This window comes from Dendropsophus ebraccatus, chromosome 8 (genome assembly GCF_027789765.1).
Source record: "Dendropsophus ebraccatus isolate aDenEbr1 chromosome 8, aDenEbr1.pat, whole genome shotgun sequence".
Lineage (NCBI taxonomy): Eukaryota > Metazoa > Chordata > Amphibia > Anura > Hylidae > Dendropsophus > Dendropsophus ebraccatus.
The window spans coordinates 69,609,574-69,622,582 of NC_091461.1; positions in this window are offsets into that span (position 1 = coordinate 69,609,574).

Below are 13,009 nucleotides of genomic sequence, written 5' to 3' on the forward strand. Positions count from 1 at the left end.
GTGTCTACAACTGCATGATATAAACAGAGTAAGAACACCAAGTGTGGGACGCAATAAGTGCTTATAGTGGGTGACGTATAGTGGGAGACACTATATCTGCACTAAAAATATAGCTTGTCCCTCTTGTCACACCCTCTAACAGTCGTTATTTGTTTAATATCATTATTTATTATCCATTTTTCTTGTGTTTGAGTGACGGGCTCCTGAGGATCCCACGTCAACACGTAGGTGAAACGCATAGAGACAAAGAGTTTTATTTTTTTACCAGACACGATTGAGTTTTGTACCAAATATATTTAGAGACTAGACAGGTAATGTGATTGAATGTTGCCTGTTATCTACCTGAGGGTTGTTTACCACATTTACAGGTGTTTGTTGTTGTTCCAAGCATATAGCACTTTAATTGGTTTTATTATATATCTATTAAAGGTTAAAAGTCAATGAGATTACGCAGGAAAAGTAGTTTTAATTTTTCAATTAAATTTCAATTCGATTGGAAGTTTGTTTTTTCTGTACCACCACGGCCGAATAGAGGTCACATCATTCTGTATCATTCATCATGCTGGAATTAGGGCCAGTATTAAGGCAACTCTTTGTGTGCCTCCAGCACCTCATCCTGTTATGATAATGTAAAACACCCTATCCCTTAGTAAAAACCATTTAATAAGTTCCAATCACCCTTCAAACACTTTCTCCTCCCCTTGTGTTGCAATAAATTGTCCTCTGCAAGGATGTTAAAGTGTCTAAAGAAGTCTAGCCCTTTTCAGGGTTTCGCCAGTGGCAGCAGGAGAAGTAGCAGTCAAGGGGGTGAAAGTAGTGGAACATGGCGTCATGGTGGTGGCCATCCTATCAGGTTAAGGTTGCAGCTCCCAGTAAGACCGAGTGGTCAGGTGAGTATTAGCCAGGCTTTTATAGTGGAATGGATGCCCCATAGTTCCTGCTCCACGGCAGTCAGTAGTCAGTCAGCTAACAGGCACTTGGAAAAGTCCCCATAAAAATATTTTCCCACCGTAATTATTTAAATAAAAAAAAAAAAAAGTAATTTTCCCCTTTACACCCCCATTAATATGATAATCCACTTTGCAAGGCCCCTTTAGCCATGAGGCAAGATGAGTTTATTGCTCAGGGCGGCAGCTTTGTAGTGGTTTGTAGGGGCGGCAGATTTTATGGAGTGGCCATAAATTGTACTACACCACTGACTTCATTGACCCCATGAACTCCAATTGATAGCTGGACACAGAAAAAGAATACAAGGAAGCCAGGACTTCAGACACTGTGCAGGTATTGTTATATGTTTTCAGACATCACTACACTACAAGTGATCACTATCCCTGAAGAATTGTTTACACCCTGGTGAAATTGGAGACTTAGATACTTTTTTTTTCTTGTCCTCATCAAGCGTGGAAGGTAGTGCTGGGACGGTGATCTGTGATTTATGTTGGAGCTGGATTGTGTATACAGTATGCAGTTATTATAAGCTGCAGGTTTTGTGCACACCCCCTTACTTACTTATGATTTTCAATAGACTGGGTGGGGTAATGAATCACAAGGGGGGCATTATTTCCAGTCTCGCCTCAGACAGCAGAAGACCTAGAGTAGGCCCTGACAACTAGGAAATGCAGATAGTCAATGTTCATACTTTTAAAGTGCGGTTTATGACAGTGTATTAAACTGCTACTTTTAAAGAACCGCATCTTCAGATTTACTAACTACACTAATTAAATCATTTGCAACACAGGCATTTATAATCCACAGCAGCTCAATGCCTCCAGAATGTGTACCTTGCAACCCATACCCCCAAAACATTATTATTAGTGATGAGCGAACATGCTCGTCCGAGCTTGGTACTCTTTCGAGTATTAGGGTACTCAATGGTACTCGTTACTCGGATGAGCAGATCGCGATACTCAAGAAAATCTCATCATCAATTTCCTGTAAATTTGGGCGCTATTTCTCAGCCAATAAACATGCAAGAGACTCTTTGGTACATCCTGCGATCACGTGGGACCCATACATGTCGATGATAGCGATTGGTTGGCCAGATCAGATGACCCTATAAAAATTGCGTCCGGTAGTGCTCGCTTCAGACGTATGCTGGAAGAGATTAGGGACAGAGCTGCTGCTGGTCAGGGAGAGCGTTAGGGAGGGAATTAGCATTCCAGTAGTCAGGGAATACTAGCGAAACAACCAAACAGCCCTTATAAGGGCTTCTAATCTTTTTTAAATTGTATTACTAAAGACTGATGGCTGGGACTTGCAGTGCAGCTACCACGATTTCAGCAGCACACTGTGGTGATCGGCTGCTGGCAGAAAGGGGACATTAGGTGTTGTACACAGCCCCCTAAGAAATGCTCAGTACTATTTTATTGGGACCTGGGCCCTCTACTATATTTCCTGATTTCTGTATTTCTTACGCAAGGCATATCTAAGCTCCATAATTTGCAGTCCATAAAATGGTGAACTTCAGGGGTAAGGGTCGAGGGCGTAGGCGTGGGGTTCCAAGCAATGCAGTTGGCAGAGGCCGTGGTTCAGTGCAGGATGACACAGCAGCACCCATTGAGGAGGGAGCAGTGGCACACCGCAGATGTTTACTCCCTAGCTTCTTCACCCAACTTATGGGGTCTCATGGTAGATCGATATTGAAACCGCAGCAGTGTGAACAGGTGATCAAGTGGATAGCAGATAATGTGTCCAGTAACTTATCCACCACCCAGTCTTTCACGCAGTCCACCCACGCTACCCAAGGGAGTGGAACCCTTGCTCCAGCAGCTCAACCTCCTTCCCCAAAGCCTGGCCCCTCCAGGGAAAGAAGGGAGTCAGATCCACCACGACCACAACGCTCACAGGAACTCTTTTCTGAAACCTATCCTGAGCACATTTATTACAAATTTATTACGAATTTATTACAAAATCGTAACAAAGACTGCACAGTGTTTTGCTCATTCTGGAAAGATGAAGCTCTCCTTAAGAGTGGATTATTGGTTTTGTCTGCCCATTCCCTGCCACAGGGGCCTTCAGATCCTTGCACTGTAAGGAGATACATAATCCTCTGGCTGTGAAGGGGCAGAACATGGCAGAAAATTGCCTTTCAAAAACAGGATAAATAAAATGAAGGAAGCTGACCTTGCCCATCTTTCCAAATGAAATACGAGAAGGATCGTCACATAAAAATGCACAAACGTGTTTCTTTTATTACCAAATAGTGCTACAATGAACAATGCAAACTTTGCTGTCTAATTCTGTGTTTGTCTCTCTCTCTCTCACTCTTTTTTTTGTACAATTTGGAAACCGAGTGGTAAACTTTGTCAGTATTCCGTTCTTAAGTGTGTGTCTGTATACAGACCTGTGTGTGTCTGTATACCGGCCTGTGTCTGTCTACTGGCATAAAATGATAACAAAACAAAAGAGGAAAAAAATCAGACCCTGCTCAAACTAAAGAAACAAATGACAATTCTAGTTGTTGGGCAGCACATAATTAGTAAGGCAGGACCTCAAGTGATGATCCCTTTGCATGAAACAATTGTCAGATCCTCAAGGAGTTACAACCAGGATGCCTGAGCCACATCAGTTCTGCAGTTGTGTTGAGTATTGTGCTGAGACAGCCATACCCAACTCCAACTGCTACAGTCAAATTCAAACTCAAAACAGCGGTGGGGGGAGAGGTGGTGAGTCACATAATGCAGGAAATGTAACCCCCAACTGCTACAGTCAAATTCAAACTCAAATTCAAACTCAAAACAGTGATGAGGGGAGATTTGGTGAGTCACATGATGCAGGGAATGTTACCCCAACTGCTACAGTCAAATTCAAAGTCAAATCCAATTCAGTATCCTTGTCTTGTCCATTTCGAACCATATTATCTGTGGATGTCATCTTACTGGTGTCCTCTGCCGTCCTTTCACCAGTACCTTCTACCTTCTTTGGATGTTGCTATGTTGTGTTAGGCAAAGTTTTTGGGTGGTTCATCATATGCTACCTCTGTTTTAATGGTATCCTGTGTTCTCACTGCCATACTGTGTCAGGCAAAATTTTGGGGTGGTTCATATGCTACCTCTGTTTTAATCCTTCACCGTGTGATCACTGCCATACTGTTGCCCATAATTTTGCGATTAGGCAGCCTCAGAGGCATCCATGCGTGCTGCCCCTGCTGTTTCCTGTCCATTTCCGTGGTGTTTCCATCATTTTCTGAGGTTGACAAGTTTTCACGCAACCTTCCCTCTACCGAACTTGGGTCCCCTGCAAAAATGCTCAATTTTCCCATTGACTTCAATAAGGTTCGTTACTCGAAACAAGCTCTCGAATATCGGGAGATATTCGTCTCGAGTAACGAGCACCCGAGCATTTTAGTACTCGCTCATCACTAAGTCCAGCATGTTGTTTTTTTTCGCCTCAGGCTTAAAAATGTCCCTACAGCACCAGAGCTCTAATGATTTATGTAGAGACACAATGCCTCTACATAAATCCTGTGCGCAGCGGAGCCCCTCTGTGCAAAAAAAATTAAACCTACACCATCTCAGAGCAGGCATACGTTTCACTGACATTTTCCCATGGAAATATTATAAATACGGCTGCATCCCCTCTGCGTACTGCCGCCCCCCCCCCCATTACGCCCCCTGCCCACCCACCTGATGCAAGAGGCGCAGATGGGTCCAATGTAAACTAAATATTCGCAAAAACACCATTTACGAATATTTGAGGTCCTCTCTGTCCCTATCTGTCTATTCCTCTCCCTGCTCTGCACTAACTGCCTGCTGCGATCCTTCTTTCTACTATACACACAGCACACTGCCCGCCTCTAGGAAGTGAATCACCTTATATAGAGGGGGACGGGGAGGTGCTGACATCACATAGGGGCTTGCAGGTGATTGGACAGGCGCAAGGGATTATGGTTAATCCCTTGCTCCCGTCGAGCTACTGTACTGTAAGCTAACATGTGCGGCCGCCATTTCTAGCAAATTTTTTTAACGAATCGCTGTTAATTGGCTGTGCAAATGAAGAGAATTGACAGCGTGATTCCCAGCGAATCTTGCTTTGCCTCATTTGCTTTGCTCATCTCTACTTAATATGTAATAACTCAAATTACCTCATCTTAATGGGGTTTTATTAGAGTAAAAGTAAGGATCTGCTTTTATGTTTCGAGAAATAGTACAACTCCTGTCCATGGGCTGTATTTCAGCTCAACCCTATTCACTTGGCAATTTAGAAATTGTTTATTTAGATCCAGAATTTGTTCTGCCAGGTTACCAGTTTTCACAACCATATTGTCCCCTCAAACATTAAAGAGCAGCATACAGTACGTGGCACTAAGTGTATGCCAAGTGACACTTCGTAAAAAAGCCAATAAACCACAGGAAAATGGGTTCACCTGAGGATCGTATCTACACTTATAAGTAGAGATGTGTGAATTGCTCATCTAAACGAAGTGAGTAGCTTTGTTTGATCAGCTTTTCGCTCATCAAGCTGCTAGCCTTTCAGCACTGCTCTGCTCCCCGCCGCTCCACCCCGGGTGCCGGTAAAAAACTGGATCCAATCCTGGGAAATTGATAGAAGTTTTCCAGGATTGGATCCAGTTTTTCCCGGCATCCTGGAAGGAGTGGCAGGGAGCTAAGCTAAAAGGCTAAAAAGGGCTAAAAAAGGGCTAAAAGGCCGGCAGCTTGAGCAGATCAAACAAAGCTCAAAGCAACAAAGCAATCTTCTATCTGTCTTCACTATCGTAGCTCAAACAATCAACAGCTGAGTTTGGACTGCAGGACTAAGTGGCAAAACTGAAGACAGACAGAAGACCCGGGCAGTAAGTTTAATTTACCGGCTCCCTCCCCTCCCCCACCAACAGGTCACAGTCTCACCTCCATGGGATCAAATTAACCCTCTGGGGCAAAAGTGTCATTTTCAAATTAACCAGGCACCAGGCATCTCGTTAAATACTCGGGTCTTCTATTGTTTTCATTAGGGCTTGTTACTTGGGTAGAGTACTCGAGTTTTAAAAAATACTCGACTCGAGTAATGAGCACTCAGATATTTTGGTGCTCGCTCATCTCTACTGAATTATTACATGTGAACACAAAATTATAGTCTGGTCTAATAATAAAGTAAATCTCAACTAACAATGTTAATGTGTTCAGAAGTTCTTATTTACTGCATTGTTGTGACAAGCGATCCTACCTCTGTCCTTGTTAATTATAAAATACAGGGAACCCCTAGATTTTTTTTTAATACTATTTGAAGAGTGATGGAACAGCATGAACAGCATTTGATATGCCGTTATACTATACTGATTACTAAAAGTAAAAAAGACTACCCAGGTGGGAACAATGTAATTAAAGAACACAGTGAAAAGATGAACTTTAATTAAATTCTGTAAAGTAGCCTTTGGACCCTTACTTATACATTCATATATTATAATCAGATTGCTCACATAAGTGAATAATTAAAACACCTCCAGTTATTCTTAGTATGTGAACCTCAGTGTGTCAATTGCTACATTTTTTACCTTGCAGGATCTCTCCATTCATTTTATTATGCTAGAGACTTGCAGGCTCAGGAAACTTGAATATCTGTAGGTCCTTCCTTAGGCTATGTTCACACACAGTATTTTTGATCAGTATTTTGGTCCTCATATTTGCAACCAAAACCAGGAGTGGATTGAAAACACAGAAAGGCTATGCTCACACACTGTTGAAGTTTAGAGGATGGCCGCCATCTAATGGCAAATGATTGGCGTTATTTTAAAACATTGGCCGTTATGAAATAAAGGCCATTATTTGTCATAAAATGATGACCATCCACTAATTTTCCACAGTGTGTGATACTGAGTATTGCAAAATACTGAGTATTGCAAATGCTGTGGTTGCATTTCTCATAGTGGCAGCGGACCGGTAACAGTAACAGTAAATTACAACTAATGGTCGACTTATGTGGCACAATTCTGTCAAATATTTTTTGTAATGTTTCACCTAAGTACAGAAGGCAACACGGGCACTTCAGTACATAGTTAACATTCTGGCTGTCACATATGAAGTAACCTTTGATGTTGAATAGGGCAAAAGGTTCTAGTGATGATCCCAGAACTCTAAGGCTTCGTTTCCACTGAGCAAAACTAGCGGAATTCAGTGGCGGAATTGTCCGCCGCGGAATGCCATTAGCCTCCCTCTCATAATGGGAGTCTATGGGAGGCGCGGGCTCCTGCTTTGTCCGGGTTGAAGAATGAACATGTTCATTCCGATAGTTTTGCTCAGTGGGAACAAAGCCTAAACCGTTAAAAGCTTTATTGCATGACAAAAAAGATAAAATCCTGCATCTTGCTGTGTTAGGCAATAATGTGTTTCCCGCACATGCACGCTTAATCATAGTGTAATCAGCACCGTAACCAACACCTGTTAAAAACATCTGACAGCCAATCAGGTGTTGGTTAGGTTGCTTAATGGCTTTATTCAGTATGAAATTTAAAGTGTATAATTTCCTGACAAAAGGAAAGGGAAGGAGTGAAATTTAGCTCCACCCATACTTCATTCAAAGTTGCATGAAATTGTAGTTGCCCTTCCCACACACAGAACACATTGTTGATGAATCTACGCTATACTTTGGCATACCCTTGAAAATCAGGACAACTGTAAACAAATCCTTGCTTACTATGAAAGTTACGTAATTTGTCTTTTATACCAGTGTTTCTCAAGCTTTTTAAGCCAAGTAGCCCCAAGGAAGTGATCGGTAATAAACATTGTCTTAGGGCTGATTCACAGTTACGTTTCACAGTGAAATCCACTGCAAAACTCTGTCTGTTATGGACTACTGTATGGCTCTGAATTCTCGCAGTGGTTTTTTATTCCGCTGCAAGAATGTAGCCACTGCCTATTATTAACTAGTTAGCTGCCAGGCCTTAAGCAGATCATAGGCAGTGGCTACATTCTCGCAGCGGAATAAAAATCTGCTGCGAGAATTCAGAGCTATAGAGTAGTCCATAACAGTACAGAGTATTGCAGTGGATCTTGCTATGAACTCGCTACATGTGAATCTACTAGAGATGAGCGAATACTCGAGGAAATCTCATCATCCGTTTCCTGTAAGTTTGCGCACTTTTTCGCAGCCAATAAACATGCAGGAAACTCTTTAGTACATCCTGCGATGACGTGGGACCCATACATGTCGATAGCAGCGATTGGTTGGCCAGATCAGATGACCCTGCCATGTAAAACTTGGCGCCGGCAGTGCTCGCTTCAGACGCATGCTGTGAGAGATCAGGGATAGAGCTGCTGCTGCTCAGGGAGAGTGTCAGTGTAGGATTTAGCGTTCCAGTAGGCAGGGTATATACTAGCAATACAAACAAACAGCCCTTTTCAGGGCTTAAAAGCTTTTATTAATACTATTACTACAGAGTGCTGGCTGGGAGTTGCAGTGCTGCTACCGCGATTTAACCAGCACACTGTGGTGACCGGCTGCTGGCAGAAAGGGGGCATTAGGTTATGCATACACACTCCTAAGAAGTGCTCAGTGTACTCCTTTTTGATTTTGGGGCTGGTGGTCCTGGTGTACTGCACTGTATAGCTGGGAGTTGTAGTGCATCTCGCATAGAACTTACTTCACTGCTCATATTGTATTGGGGTGGCAAAGCGTGTGTACAGTTGTTGCTCATGCCAGATAGCACCACCTAAACTAGTGTGTATTGCACTGTATAGCTGGGAGTTGTAGTGCATAGAACTTACTTCACTGCTCATTGTATTGGGGTGACAGAAAGTGTGTACAGTTGTTGCCCATACCAGATAGCACCGTCAAGCCCCCCCCTAAACTAGTATGTACTGCACTGTATAGCTGGGATATGTAGTGCATCCTGCATAGAACTTACTTCACTGCTCATTGTATTTGGGTGACAAAATGTGTACAGTTGTTGCCCATACCAGATAGCACTGTCAAGCCCCCCCCCTAAACTAGTATGTACTGCACTGTATAGCTGGGATATGTAGTGCATCCTGCATAGAACTTACTTCACTGTCATTGTATTGGGGTGACAAAATGTGTACAGTTGTTGGCCATACCAGATAGCACTGTCAAGCCCCCATAAACTAGTGTGTACTGCACTGTATAGATGGGATATGTAGTGCATCCTGCATAGAACTTCACTGCTCATTGTAAGGGGGTGTCACAGCGTGTGTGTATAGTTCCAGCCAATACCAGATTGTACCATACAGCCCCCCCATAAACTAGTGGGTACTACACTGTATTGCTGGGATTTGTAGTGCACCTGCATAAAACTTCACTGCTCATTGTAAGGGGGTATCCCAGCGTGTGTCCAGGTCCAGCCACTACCAGATTGTACCGTACAGCCCCCCCTAAACTAGTGGGTACTACACTGTATTGCTAGGATTTGTAGTACACTACCCCTCAAGTCATGAGACAATTGCCAGATCCTCAAGGATGAAAGTCAAATTCAAAATCAAAACAGCGGTGGGGGAGAGGTGGTGGGTCACAATATGCAAGGAATGCAGTCAAATTGAAAATCGAAAGGGTGGTGGCGGGGGTAGAAGTCAGTAGTTACATTATGCAGGGAATTTTACCCCAACTGCTACAGTCAAATTGAAAAACGAAAGGTTGCTGGGGGTTGTTGGCTACTGCTGGGCCTTAACTGGCACCCATGTAGGCTACTGGTGTGCCTGCCCTTGCCTCGTTGTTGCTGGGCCTTAATTGGCACCCATGTAGGCTACTGGTGTGCCTGCCCTTACCTCGTTGTTGCTGGGCCTTAACTGGCACCCATGTAGCCTACCGGTGTGCCTGCCCTTGCCTCGTTGTTGCTGGGCCTTAACTGGCACCCATGTAGACTACTGGTGTGCCTGCCCTTGCCTCGTTGTTGCTGGGCCTTAACTGGCACCCATGTAGCCTACTGGTGTGCCTACCCTTGCCTTGTTGTTGCTGGGCCTTAACTGGCACACATGTAGCCTACTGGTGTGCCTGTCCTTACCTCATTGTTGCTGGGCCTTAACTGGCACCCATGTAGACTACTGGTGTGCCTGCCCTTGCCGGTAATGGCCACTTAAGGCTAGATCTAGCCATACAACGGCTATTTTACTTTTAGGCGTAGCAGCACTGCCGTGGGTAAGCGCCAACAGGCGGTGCTCAAACTGCTGAACAGCACCTTCTACCTTCCTTGGATGTTTTAGCCGTTTTGAAGGCAGGATTGACCAGGTCTTTTTAATACACAGGCTACTGCACTTGCCGTCTCTTAGAGACTCTTTAAAGGATTGAAAGTGTATTTGATCAAATTCCATCCTCTTAAGCAGACTGTATTGTTCTCTGTGTCCTCACTGCCATGCTCTGATGTCACACTACGTCTGCGGAGGAACGGGACTGGTTGCCGGGGGCCCGCCGATCGCGCCAACCAGCCTGCTGTTCTAATTTATTTTTTTTGTCTAGTCGTGGCCGGGGCCTCACCACCCCCGGTCGAGAGGCATCAAGTGTACCCTAATGGTGAGTGCTGACTAACAACTGGCCTAGCCAGTTAGCTGTCAGCACCCGGGTTCATGTCCACTGCATATCCCAGCCCCTGGACTCACTCCAATTTTTGGGAGGCTCACTTGCTTCCTCACTGACTTGTAATGGTTGTCTGTGTGTTCAAGGCCCTGCTGTGTGTGGCCTAATTTTTGGGAGGCTCACTTGTTTCCTCACTGACTTGTAATGGTTATCTGTGTGCTCAATGCCATGCTAGGTCTGGTATAATTTTTGGAAGGATAACTGGCTACCGCTTCTACCTTGTTCGCTCTGTTCTCACCGCCATGTTGTTTCAGGCTGAATTTTTGGGTGGTTCATGATATGCTAACTCTGTTTTAATGGTTCCCCGTTTTCTCAAATTCCAGGGCCTCTAAAAAAGACTGTATTGTTCTATGTGTCCTCACTGCCTGACGTCACACTACGTCTGCAGAGGAGCGGGGCTGGTTGCCGGGGGCCCGTCGATTGCGCCCCCGCCAACCAGCCAGCTGTTTTATTTTATTTTTTTTTGTCTAGCCATGGTCCAGAGGCATCAAGTGTACCCTTGATGGTGAGTGCTGACTTACAACTGGCCTAGCCAGTTAGCTGTCAGCACCCGGCTTCATGTCCACTACATATCCCAGCCACTGGACTCACTGGCTCTCTTTGTCTGGCCTAATTTTTGGGAGGCTCACTAGCTTCCTCACTCACTTGTAATGGTTCTCTGTGTGTTCAAGGCCCTTAACTGTCTGACCTAGTTTTGGGGAGCCTCACTAGCTTCGTCACTCACTTGTAATGGCTCTCTGTGTGCTGAATGCCATGCTGTGTCTGGACTAGTTTTGGGGAGCCTCACTAGCTTCCTCACTCACTTGAAATGGCTCTCTGTGTGTTCAAGGCCCTGCAGTGTCTGACCTAGTTTTAGGGAGCCTCACTAGGTGTGCCTGCCCTTGCCTCCTTTTTGCTGGGCCTTAACTGGCATCCATGTTGACTATTGCTGGGCCTTTACTGGCATCCATGTTGACTATTGCTGGGCCTTAACTGGCATCCATGTTGACTACTGCTCTGCCTGCCCTTGTTTTTTTTTAATTATTATTTGTATAGCGCACACAGATTCCGTAGCGCTTCACCTATCTGTATATTTTTGGGTGTGGGAGGAAACCGGAGTACCCGGAGGAAACCCACGCAAACATGGAGAGAACATACGAACTTTTAGCAGATGTTGTCATTGGTCGTCTTAGAACCCAGGACTCCAGCGCTGCAAGGCTACAGTGCTAACCACTGAGCCACCGTGCTGCCCTTGCCTCCATGTTGGCTACTGCTGGGCCTTTACTGGCATCCATGTTGACTACTGCTGACTACTGTGGTGCCTGCCCTTGCCTCCATGTTGGCTACTGCTGGGCCTTAACTGGCATCCATGTAGACTACTGCTGGGCCTTTAGTGGCATCCATGTTGACTTTTGCTGACTACTGTGGTGCCTGCCCTTGCCTCCATGTTGGCTACTGCTGGGCTGAGCCTTAACTGGCATCCATGTTGACTACTGCTGACTACTGGTGTGCCTTCCCTTGCCTCCATGTTGGCTACTGCTGGGCCTTAACTGGCATCTATGTAGATTACTGCTGGGCCTTTACTGGCATCCATGTTGACTACTGCTGACTACTGTGGTGCCTGCTCTTGCCTCCATGTTGGCTACTGCTGGGCCTTAACTGGAATCCATGTTGACTACTACTGACTACTGGTGTGCCTGCCCTTGCCTCCATGTTGGCTACTGCTGATCCTGCCTGGCCTCCATGTTAACTACTGTTGCTCCTGCCTGGCCTCCATGTTTGTTACTGTTGCTCCTGCCTGGCCTCCATGTAGGTTACTGTTGCTCCTGCCTGGCCTCCATGTTGGCTACTGCTGATCCCGGCAGTTCTCTGTGTGCTCAATGCCATGCAGTGTTTGGCCTAATTTTGGGGAGGCTCACTTTCTTCCTCACTTACTTTTAATAGTTCTCTGTGAGCTCACTGCCATGCTAGGTCTGGTATAATTTTTGGAAGGCTGACTGGCTACCGCTTCTACCTTGTTCACTCTGTCCTGCTGTGTCCTGCTGAATTTTTGGGTGGTTCATGATAAGCTACCTCTGTTTTAGTGGTTCCCTGTGTTCTCAATGCCATGCTGTGTCAGGCTAAGTTTTTGGGTGGTCCCTATGCCTACCTCTGTTTTAACCAGGCTGTTGCATAGAATTAGGCATAATGGTGCTATTAGGCAGGCTCAGAGGCATGCATACATGCTGCCCCTGCTGTTTCCTGTCCATTTCCGTTGTGTTTCCATCAATTTCTGAGGTTGACAGGTTTTCACACGACCTTCTTTCTACCGAACTTGAGTCCCCTCAAAAAATGCTCGAGTCTCCCATTGACTTCAATGGGGTTCATTACTCGAAACAAGCACTCGAGTATCGGGAAATACTCGGCTCGAGTAACCAGCACCCAATCATTTTAGTACTCGCTCATCACTAGAATCTATCCTTAATAAAGACAAGATCACACTGCTGCCATAGACTCTGGCTAAAATCTCTGT